The sequence below is a fragment of the Gadus chalcogrammus genome, chromosome 3 (genome assembly GCF_026213295.1).
Source record: "Gadus chalcogrammus isolate NIFS_2021 chromosome 3, NIFS_Gcha_1.0, whole genome shotgun sequence".
Lineage (NCBI taxonomy): Eukaryota > Metazoa > Chordata > Actinopteri > Gadiformes > Gadidae > Gadus > Gadus chalcogrammus.
This window is the reverse complement of record NC_079414.1, coordinates 16625949-16637592: the sequence shown is the minus strand read 5'-3', so window position 1 is coordinate 16637592 and position 11644 is coordinate 16625949. Positions and strand designations below refer to the sequence as shown.

Genomic DNA, 11644 nt, shown 5'->3' with positions numbered 1-11644 from the left:
GTCCTTTTTTAAAGTGAGTATGCATACATATATATATATAATGTAGGCCTATTTCCAAAGATTTTAAATGGATGATCTTACTGCTGGACTTTTATTCTGCCTCCTTAAAGTGGTAAAAGTAAGGTTCAACTAGTAAGGTAAATGTTGCAGGTAGACTGTTATTTTGTAGATAAACTCTTGCAAAACATTGACATTATGAAAGTTGTTTAATTAAGGGACAAACAAATATTGGAGTTTCGCAAACATTTAGTGAAACACGTTTTTCGAATGTCATTTTCTAAAGCCCACAGCACGTTGCATCATAAAATGACTTGTATAATATTACAATAAGATAATGTTATCATGGTTAAATAGATACTATTTGCTCCACAAACATATCCCCCATGATCGGCCTACATAGATGTTAAAGGGAATGCAAAAATCAAGAAAATCCCCAATTATTAAGGTTGTGTTAAAAATAATTAATATCAAGGATTATATGCCTACTGTTAATAAAGCCATGCAGAGTAGAAGGCAGATTTGGTGGAATATTCCAATTGTAGCGGCACTGCTTGTGGTGTTTGCTGTTGTAGCAACTCCTGTTGTTACGGCAGCTGTGTTGTTCATAGTGTTGCTTGTGGCAGCAGCAGTGTTCATGGTTATCGGGATGCCAGCCGTGGATGTCATAGCTGGGCTTGTAGCACCAGGACTTGATGTCATAGCTTGACTTGTAGCACCAGGACTGGATGTTATAGCTGGGCTTGTAGCTCCAGGACTGGATGTTGCAGCTGGGCTAGGGGCACCAGGACTGGATGTTGCAGCTGGGCTTGTGACACCAGGAATGGATGTTGCAGCTGGGCTTGTGGCACCAGGAATGGATGTTGCAGCTGGGCTTGTGGCACCAGGAGTGGTTGTAGCTGCGGCTGTGCCATGTGCTGACCATAAATAAATGCAGATTGCAGAGAGAATACGGCTTAGACTTGTATTTCAGACCTGCTGTTCACTTCGTAGTAGGCCATTCTTTTGTCAACTCACCAATTAGACATAGGCCTATCAGAAGATAGAATGAAATGGTCCGAAGCATTTTCAACACTGGCATATTTCTGTAAATGTGAAGGAGGAAAAAAATTAAAATTAAATGAAAGCATTTACAAGAGTAAGAATGAGATGTCAATGCAATGTTGGGCTAATTGCACCCAGTACCACTGCATCTAACTTACTTACATTCTCTGGATGTTCCCCAAATAGCTTGTAAGGAGTGCTCTCAGGTGTATTTCAGTTTTACAATCAGCTACTCTGAGTATGTCTCCACTTTTATGAAGTCAACAATAGCATTCACGTTGACGTAAAATACTGGTTTCTGTGGACTTGATCTTAAGAAAACAAAAGATCATACCTTCCATGAAAGTCACCTAAAGGTGATGCTTCAAAACTGTATTTAGCTTTGGGCCTTTGACAATATTTACTGCTACTATAGATGAATTAGCTGTCTTGCTTCGTGAAAGGAGTGTACTGTGTGACAATGAATGTGTGTGCTGTTTGTTTATGGAATACTTTAAGAAGAAATGTTGTTGCTATCCCTTAAAACGCCTTCAGAGTCACGAGATAAACCATGTAGTTGTGATCAAATTTAAGGACTCTTTTTACAACTTCATAATATGATTTGAATAATCATAGCATTTTATGCTATGATCTGTTAAAATATCAATGTAGAATATAGAATAACCATAATATATATTATTAAAAAAGAAGCCAGGATCTAATTATTTGGACAATTAGTTATAAAGGTTAAGATTTAAGTAACTTTTTGAAGTCATCATAAGTTATTCTTTGAGTATCTGTGGATACCTATTGTTATTTGTTATTATTTTTTATATGAATACATTTACGATCAAGAGAGAATAAAACATGAATGAACTTTTCAGTCAAGGTTTTTTTCGTGATATTCTTCATCAAGATTGACAATCATTAAAAGTATTGAATAGTGAATGATTGTAAAAGTCTTTCAAATATTGATATTGCAGTATTAATAGATTTGCATCACTAATGCTTTAGCTACATAATATAAGATTTCTGGGTTCTATTTTTAGGTTTGATTAAACAATTTGCCAAACACCTAGGTTTTGTATGATTCCCTTTTTAAGAAAGATACAATATCCTCCATAAACAACAGATTCATGAGTTTTAAATTTAATTAAGTTAATGTCATTAAAATATATAGAATTACTGTAATACAAGTTAATCAATTAGAATTTGTGTACATGATGTAATGTATTTTCATTAAGTAGGAGAATGGGGCATGGTAAGTCAGATGTTGTGATTAGTCTACAGTTGTTGCTCTGTCGCAAAGTTTAAGTCAATTGTTCCACCATGTTTATGTTTGAATTATTAAGGATCAATTAATAATATCAATCATTTCAAAAATCAATGTTATTTCATGTTAATTGTTTATGGATTCTTCCTGCCTCATTTAATCTGATTTCATATTGATTCCCAAGCCTGATCCTAATCATGATCTGATTTGTTTTTAGACAAATTGGTGAGGGAAAATATTTACACTTAGGAAGGAAAACAAGCTGTATTATTTTCTCTGCTGCTTGTTAGATAAAATATAATTTAAAGAATTAAATTAGATAATAACCAAAAAATTCGACATTCGTTTAATTTTCCTAAAGACCTAGCTACTGGTTTATGAACAATAATAATAATCAGAATAATGTAAAATAATGTTAATTTTATAAAACATTTCCATACGCTCAAAATGCTGCACAATCGGACCCATGGCAAAACAATAATCCAAACCAAGAAATATTAAGAAAAAATAAGCAAACATAGGGGAGTCAAGTTTGTGACAGAAAAACATATAGTTATCTGTGTTACGGTGTTACTTTTCTTTCCGGCTGAGCAATGGGTTTGGTTAAGGTTAGCAGACTAGCAGAGCTATAGCTGAGTTGGGCATCTAAACATGGGGTTTATAAACTTTGTTTTATTACCCCTTTTCATTCAATTGTAGTTTAATTGTATAATTGTATTCTATTGTTTCTGTAACGTTTTTTTCCCCCTCAAATTCTGTAAAAGTCATCCTGCAGCCTTTACCATGCGTCGAAAACTCTTGACATTTTCAGGTATGGTTACAAATAACCCCCACTACACATAGACCTACATTTGTGGTACTGCACCCAAAGTTGGCGCTATTGTAAAAAGAAAACATGAATTAGTCTTATTTATCCTCACCAGATTGACCTGGACACAAAATTCTTTCAGAATATTAATCTCTAGAATCAGATGCATTTATAAAACCCTAAAAATGTTTACTTTTCCCACAATTTCATATATAAACCAAACATGATAAAAAGACTAACAGGCTACAAAAATAATCAAATAATCACCAAAATCGCCACATCAAATCTTTAGACCAAGCCTCACAAAAATCATCGAACAGAATTTGTTTTATTTAGTTCCATTTGAGAAATCTTGGGCAATTAATTTGGAGCAGTTATCCCAATTTTCTTATCTGACCATTTAGTTGTTGTATAAAAAAAACATACAACTATAAATAGGTGGATAGTACCAATACCCCCCACTACCCATAAACTCAAATTGTGGTACTGCACCAAAAGGTGGCGCTATTTAAGAAAAATATGAACTAGCCTTATTTCTCCTTACTAGATTGAACTGGACTCAAATTATTTCATCATGTAAATCTCTAAAATCAGATGCATCTTTTTCACCCGGGTCATCTGCTCTAAAATTTTTTACTTTTCCCACTTCCCACTTCCACCTTGCGAAGTTATTTTTTCGTTTGGCAAGTAGCCAGTCATTATCGAAAATAAGCCCCTTCAGGTCGAAGCACCTCCATTTCGCGCCGGTGTCCGGTTCGCCCTGTCTGGGCTTATTTTCCTGATGATGACTGGCGTTCTATTATCCCACTTAACGTCAATATTACTCTGAATGTGGAGGGGAAAATAGCTTTATTTGTAATTACAATATTATTCTGCTGTATTTTCAGAGACCCCCCACAGTTATTTGAGTTTGCTGCTTTCATGGGAGCCAGACCTCTCTCTATGGGAGCTCAGCTCCCACTGGCTCCCACCTAACTCGAACCCTGGCTATAGGTTTATTTACACTGCCGAGCCGGTTCTGTCGCAGCTTGGCACGCCCGGCGATTTCACCTTCTTATCTCAAGTTTCCTGTGTAAAAGCGAGGGGGTCAAATCCCCCGTTCGTCACGGCGCAGGCTTTCTTGGTTCACTGGGGAAGGCGGGGCTGCGCACAAAGTCTCTGACCTCTTTAGAATAATTTGTATTATTGCATACTCCCGAATGTTTCATTTCTTTATGAATGAAGACACCCGCATGCAATAATGAGTTCACGTCTGAGTGTAGACCACAAACGCGATTAACTATGGTCAGGGATGTTCTGTCTAGACAGGGTCCAATAAACTTCATCACAGCCTCACCGTAGCGCCTACAGTGCTTAATGCAAACAATTGCAACAAAAAACGCCTGCAGAAATTCTCAGACACCCGCTGGTCTCAGCATGATGCATGTTTAGTAGCCTATGTCTTCTGTCATTGATCAATATGAGGACATTTAACCACAATGGTTGAATTAAAATCAGATAGCAAGTGCAGCTCGAAAGCGACCTCCCGCACAAGAGCAATGGAATCATTTGATTTTATTATATGCCTTGTGACGTGGCGTTTGATCGGTATATTCTCGCATGTATTTTTGGAATTTTTAATTGCTGCAATAAATTATGTTGTTGTTGACTAACTTTGCTGTTTAAATCTAACAATAGTGTATGAGTAATATATCGGCGGAAACCACTGTTTTTGGTTGCGAAATGGCTCAAGCTGCGCATTCCGTCGGATGTGTTTTAATAAAACGCATCCAATACTAGGAATGTCCGCTGGTGACGCCACTGAGGCTATAGTAGGCTAACGATGCTCTTAGCATCCTACGAGTACCCATGGAGTCCTCGTTAGCTACGAGCGTTTTCACGATGTTCGTTACCAACTATGCTTTTCGGAAACTGTGTGAAAACTATACAATGCTCGTACGACGCACTTCACAATCAATTTAGGCTAACGATGCTTTCGGGAAACTGGGCCCTGTACTCTTTTAAGAAAGCCCTTAATTCTCTTGGGAAATGTTTGCTTGGAGTTTTCTTGATGTTGTGTGCTTATCATGTGAATGAGGCTTCATGCAGTTCAGGAATATCAGTGGCTCAACGGGATAATGCCGTGTACTGGTGATCCTTAGGTTGAGAGTTATTCTGATTAGAGCATTATGAACAAGCTGAACATGACATTCTGTCATTGCCACTCATTTAAGAAACACAACATTGAACAGCACCTGAAATTCATCAGGCAATCAACATTCCGGCTCATTCGTTTCCAAGAATCGGACTGCCAAAACACAGTATGGGATTAAGGGGAACTTCTTCATTAACCATTTTTCCTTCATAATTAACTCTGTCATATTTATATTTCTGTGTAGTCAAGTGTTCTTTACTACAAATGTTTCATTTCCCCAGAATTTCAAAGATTTTTTAGGTATATGTTTTGAAAAAAGCCCTTAATTCACTTGAGAAATTTGTGCTTTGAGTTTTCTGGATGCTGTGTGCTTATCAATAGACATTTTGACCTTGTGAATGAGGCTGCAGTTCAGGTTTATAAGTAGAACATCTTTCCTTAAATATGACAATTATATTTTATTTTTGTATATCTTCCATTAGTGTGTTCTTGACTTTTAATTTTGCTCGGACCCCGTTAATCACCGCTTGCGGTTATATTTGTTGTTGTTTTTTACTCTGAGATGCAGTCCAGATGCTATTTCACTTGATGAATACAATGTCATCCGCATAATGTCAGTGACATGAACTTTTGATTTTACCTAGCAGACTACTGCTGACATAATAATAATAAAAATAATAATAAAAAAAGATTTTACATAGCGCCTTTCAGGATACTCAAGGTCGCTTCACAAGAGTGGGAGGTGAGGGTGTATGTGTAGGCAAGTGAGTGAGAGTGAAAAATGCGCAAGACGCTGGGTGGGGTTGGGAGTAAGACGCCATAGGCCTCAGAGAAATGGTGTGCTTTCGTGTACTTTTTGAAAGTCTCCACGGAAGGGGCACAGTGGATGTGTGGGGGGGAGCTGATTCCACAGCGTGGAACATCATATCCCTTTTCTTTCAAATGTTTTTTTCTACTTTAGGAACTGTTTTAAGAGAGAAATGAAATCGTGAAAGGTAATAACACTATTCTAATTGCTACCCACGTAAATATATGTTCAATATGTAAGTTGTACATGTTTCCAGATTTTTTCCTTTATTTAAAATGATTGACATACATTGTTTGATTTTAAACAGATAATATATTAGTAAATATTCACATACAAATCATAAGTAATTCATTAATAAAATAGTAATTACTAATTAGTAAATAATTTTTTTTTTTTACATTAATAGACAAGTCCTCTATGAAAACTTGAAACCCTGAAAGATTATGAAACCATGATTGTTTATACATTGTTAAACAGGGCGTGAAACAGTGAGGTGAAGAACAGTGAAGCGAATAGATCAATATTTTTGCTAGTTGCTTGGTTGCTGGTTGCAGATGTGCTTGTGGCTGTAGCTGCGGCATTATTTGGCGTTGTTAATCTTGATGTTGTTGAAGACCCTACAGTGGTGGGTCTGTGTGGTCCTGTTGTTGTTGCTGTTGTTGATGTTGCAGCAGCAGTTGTGGATGAGGTATCTTTGGTCATATTTGGCATGGCTATGGGAAAGGTAAATATGTTTTTAGGAAATGGTAAGACGTTATGACACTTTGTATGAATAGCAATGAGTAGTATTTAGATCATTACATTAAAAGTAGGGTGGAAAAAAACTGACCTGCTTTGATACTGCTTGGAATTATATTCAGGAATATAATCGATGTATCTAGTGCAGTTTTCAGAGATTCTTCTACACTAGTAATGTTTGGCACAACTGATTGATTCACAAAGATCAGATCAAGATCTGTCCCCACAGAGCCTTCCCTGTAGAGATACAAACGGTTGTCATTTGATATTCTGAAGTAAAAGTAAGTAATATTAGCCAATGAATTCAGAATAAATAAATAGTAGCCTACTGACCACAGATGTCTTAGATGCGATCTAAGGAAAATGTTCGGATAGGAATGGCGGTATCCTCTATTGCACTAAAGATGAGAAGCGACACATTTAAATTATTATGAATGAGATATTATAATAAAAATTGTTAAAATGGGACATTTATGGAAAGAGATGTTTCAAATAGTAATGTATATTACCTCTGTTGTTATATTAAGACTGATCGCTTTGTATTCTTTAGACTGACGATTGATGTAAGCTGGGATCCATTTACGCATTATTCGAAACTGCAGTAGAAGGTAGCCTTCATCTTCTTCTGGAGGGTTAGTTGATACTGTTGTGGATTCCGGGGAACTAGTCGGAGTGCCTGTGACTTCTTTAGTTGCTTTAGTTGCTGTTGTAGTTGTAGTTGTGGTGGCTGTAGTTGTGAGACCAACTGTTGTTGTTGTTGTGGGGCCCGCAATGGTAATTGTGGTACCTGCGATTGTTGTTGTTGGGCCTGCAGTTGAAGTTGTAGGTCTTCCAGTTGAGGTGGTTGGAGTAGCTGTGGTTGTAGGAACAGCAGTTGGGGTTGTTGAACCTGCTGTTGTTGTTGTGGTTTGATTAGCAGTTGTCGTTGTGGGACTTGCATTGGACGTTGTTCGACTTGATGTTGTTTTTTGAAATGCGGTTGTAGTGGTTTGAGCAGCTGTTGTAGTTGTGGGACCTGATGTTGTAGTTGTTGGAACTGCTGTTGTATACGTTTCTGTCGTAGTTGTTGGACCTGCAGTTGTGGTGTTTTGAGCAGCTGTTGTTGTTGTACGACCTACCGTTGTAGTTTTTTGACCTGTTGTTATTGTTGAGAGAACTGCTTTGGTAGTTGTTGGACCTACAGTTGTGGTGGCTGGAGCAAAAGTTGTTGTTGCGGGATCTGCTGTAATAGTTGTTGAAACTGATGTAGTAGTTGTTGGAACTGCATTTGTTGCTGTTGGACCTTCTGTGGAAGTTGTTGGACCTGCAGTTGTGGCAGTTTGAGGAGCTGTTATTGTTGTTGGACTCTCCGAGGTACTTGTTGGAGCAGTCGATGTAGTTGTGGGAGTTGGTTTCATTGTTGTGGGACCTGCTGTGGTAATTTTTGGACCTTCAGTTGTGGTTGTTTCAGGAGCAGTTGTCGTTTTGGGACCAGCTGTGGTAGTTGTTGGACTTGAAGTTGTAGTTGTTAGAACTGCTGTGGTAGTTGTTGGACCTGCAGTTGTGGTTCTTGGAGCAGCTGTTGCGGTTGTTGGACTTTCCGTGGTACTTGTTGGACCAGACGATGTAGTTGTGGGAGTTGCTGTTGTTGTTGTGGGACTTGCTGTGGGAGATATTGGACTTGAAGTTGTAGTTGTTGGAACTGCTGTGGTAGTTATTGGACCTGCAGTTTTGGTGGGTTGAGCAGCTGTTGTAGTTGTTGGAGCAGCTGTTGCGGTTGTTGGACCCTCCGTGGTACTTGTTGGACCAGACGATGTCGTTTTGGGGGTTGCTTTTGTTGTTGTGGGACCTGCTGTGGTAGTTGTTGGACCTTCAGTTGTGTTTGTTTCAGGAGCTGTTGTCGTTCTGGGACCAGCTGTGGTAGTTGTTGGACTTGAAGTTGTAGTTATTTGAACAGCTGTGGTAGTTGTTGGACCTGCAGTTGTGGTGGGTTGAGCTGCTGTTGTTGTAGGACCGTTTATGGTAGTTGTTGGACCTGCAGTTGTGGTGGTTTGAAGAGCTGTTGTCGTTGTGGGAACTGCTGTGGTAGTTGTTGGACTTGAAGTTGTAGTTGTCGGAACTGCTGTGGTAGTTGTTGGGCCTGCAGTTGTGGTTGTGGGAGCAGTTGTTGTGGTTGTTGGAATCTCTGTGGTACTTGTTGGATCAGACGATGTAGATGTGGGAGTTGCTGTTGTTGTTGTGAGACCTGCTGTGGTTGTTGTTGGACTTGAAGTTGTAGTTGTTGGAACTGCTGTGGTAGTTGTTGGGCCTGCAGTTGTGGTTGTTGGAGCAGCTGTTGTGGTTGTTGGTCTCTCCGTGGTACTGTTGGACCAGACGATGTATGGGAGTTGCTGTTGTTGTTGTGGGACCTGCTGTGGTAGTTGTTGGACTTGAAGTTGTAGTTGTTGGAACTGCTGTGGTAGTTGTTGGACTTGCAGTTGTTGTGGATTGAGCAGCTGTTGTTGTTGTAGGACCATCTGTGGTAGTTGTTGGACCTGCAGTTGTGGTTGTTGGAGCAGTTGTTGTGGTTGTTGTAATCTCTGTGGTACTTGTTGGACCAGACGATGTAGTTGTGGGAGTTGCTATTGTTGTTGTGGGACGTGCTGTGGTAGTTGTTGGACTTGAAGTTGTAGTTGTTGGAACTGCTGTGGTAATTGTTGGACTTGCAGTTGTGGTGGGTTGAGCAGCTGTTGTTGTTGTAGGGCCGTCTGTGGTAGTTGTTGGACCTGTAGTTGTGGTGATTTGAAGAGTTGTTGTCGCTGTGGGACCTTTGGTTGTTGTTGGACCAGCAGTTGTGGTTTTTGGAGCAGCTGTTGTGGTTGTTGGACTCTCCGTGCTACTTGTTGGACTAGACGATGTAGTTGTGGAGTTGCTGTTGTTGTTGTGGGACCTGCTGTGGTAGTTGTTGGACTTGAAGTTGTAGTTGTTGGAACTGTTGTGGTAGTTGTTGGACCTGCAGTTGTGGTGGGTTGAGCTGCTGTTGTTGTTGTAGGACTGTTTGTGAAAGTTGTTGGACCTGCAGTTGTGGTGGTTTGAAGAGCTGTTGTCGTTGTGGGACCAGCTGTGGAAGTTGTTGGACTTGAAGTTGTAGTTGTTGGAACTGCTGTGGTAGTTGTTGGACCTGCAGTTGTGGTTGTGGGAGCAGTTGTTGTGGTTGTTGGAATCTCTGTGGTACTTGTTGGACCAGACGATGTAGGTGTGGGAGTTGCTGAAGTTGTTGTGGGACCTGCTGTGGTAGTTGTTGGACTTGAAGTTGTAGTTGTTGGAACAGCTGTGGTAGTTGTTGGACCTGCAGTTGTGGTGGGTTGAGCTGCTGTTGTTGTAGTAGGACCGTTTATGGTAGTTGTTGGACCTGCAGTTGTGGTGGTTTGAAGAGCTGTTGTCGTTGTGGGAACTGCTGTGGTACTTGTTGGACCAAACGATGTAGTTGTGGGAGTTGCTGTTGTTGTTGTGGGACCTGCTGTGGTAGTTGTTGGACTTGAAGTTGTAGTTGTTGGAACTGTTGTGGTAGTTGTTGGACCTGCAGTTGTGGTGGGTTGAAGAGCTGTTGTCGTTGTGGGAGCTGCTGTGGTAGTTGTTGGACTTGAAGTTGTAGATGTTGGAACTGCTGTGGTAGTTGTTGGACCTGCAGTTGTGGCTGTGGGAGCAGTTGTTGGAATCTCTGTGGTACTTGTTGGACCAGACGATGTAGTTGTGGGAGTTGCTGTGGTAGATGATGGACCTGCTGTGGTAGTTAATGGAGTTGCTGTTGTTGTTGTGGGACCTGCTGTGGTAGTTGTTGGACTTGAAGTTGTAGTCGTTGGAACTGCTGTGGTAGTTGTTGGACCTTCAGTTGTGGTTGTTTCAGGAGCTGTTGTCGTTGTGGGACCTGCTGTGGTAGTTGTTGGACTTGAAGTTGTAGTTGTTGGAACTGCTGTGGTAGTTGTTGGACCTGCAGTTGTGGTTGTGGGAGCAGTTGTTGTGGTTGTTGGAATCTCTGTGGTACTTGTTGGAACAGAAAATGTAGTTGTGGGAGTTGCTGTTGTTGTTGTGGGACCTGCTGTGGTAGTTGTTGGACTTGAAGTTGTAGTTGTTGGAACTGCTGTGGTAGTTGTTGGACCTGCAGCTGTGGTAGGTTGAGCTGCTGCTGTTGTTGTAGGACCGTCTGTGGTAGTTGTTGGACCTGCAGTTGTGGTGGGTTCAGTTGCTGCTGTTGTTGTAGGACCTGCTGTGGTAGTTGTTGGACCTGCAGTTGTGGTGGTTTGAAGAGCTGTTGTCGTTTTGGGACCTGCTGTGGTAGTTGTTGGACTTGAAGTTGTAGTTGTTGGAACTGCTGTGGTAGTTGTTGGACCTGCAGTTGTGGTTGTGAAAGCTGTTGTTGTGGTTGTTGGAATCTCTGTGGTATTTGTTGGACCAGACGATGTAGTTGTGGGAGTTGCTGTTGTTGTTGTGGGACCTGCTGTGGTAGTGTTGGACTTGAAGTTGTAGTTGTTGGAACTGTTGTGGTAGTTGTTGGACCTGCAGTTGTGGTGGGTTGAGCTGCTGTTGTTGTTGTAGGACCGTTTGTGGTAGTTGTTGGACCTGCAGTTGTGGTGGTTTGAAGAGCTGTTGTCGTTGTGGGACCAGCTGTGGAAGTTGTTGGACTTGAAGTTGTAGTTGTTGGAACTGCTGTGGTAGTTGTTGGACCTGCAGTTGTGGTTGTGGGAGCAGTTGTTGTGGTTGTTGGAATCTCTGTGGTACTTGTTGGACCAGACAATGTAGTTGTGGGAGTTGCTGTTGTTGTTGTTGTGGGACCTGCTGTGGTAGTTGTTGGACTTGAAGTTGTAGTTGTTGGAACTGTTGTGGTAGTTGTTGGACCTGCAGTTG

At 40.6% G+C, this 11644-nt stretch overlaps 1 long non-coding RNA gene across 1 annotated transcript; it reads right to left on the bottom strand.

Annotated features, from left to right (window-relative positions):
* Window positions 1–6387: 6387 nt before the first annotated feature.
* On the bottom strand, window positions 6388–7535 carry LOC130379486 (uncharacterized). The gene is made up of 4 exons (XR_008895130.1): window positions 7291–7535; window positions 7115–7179; window positions 6873–7018; window positions 6388–6756 (listed from the first exon to the last, which is right to left on the bottom strand). It is a non-coding gene; the product is annotated as an uncharacterized LOC130379486 (long non-coding RNA).
* Window positions 7536–11644: the final 4109 nt, after the last annotated feature.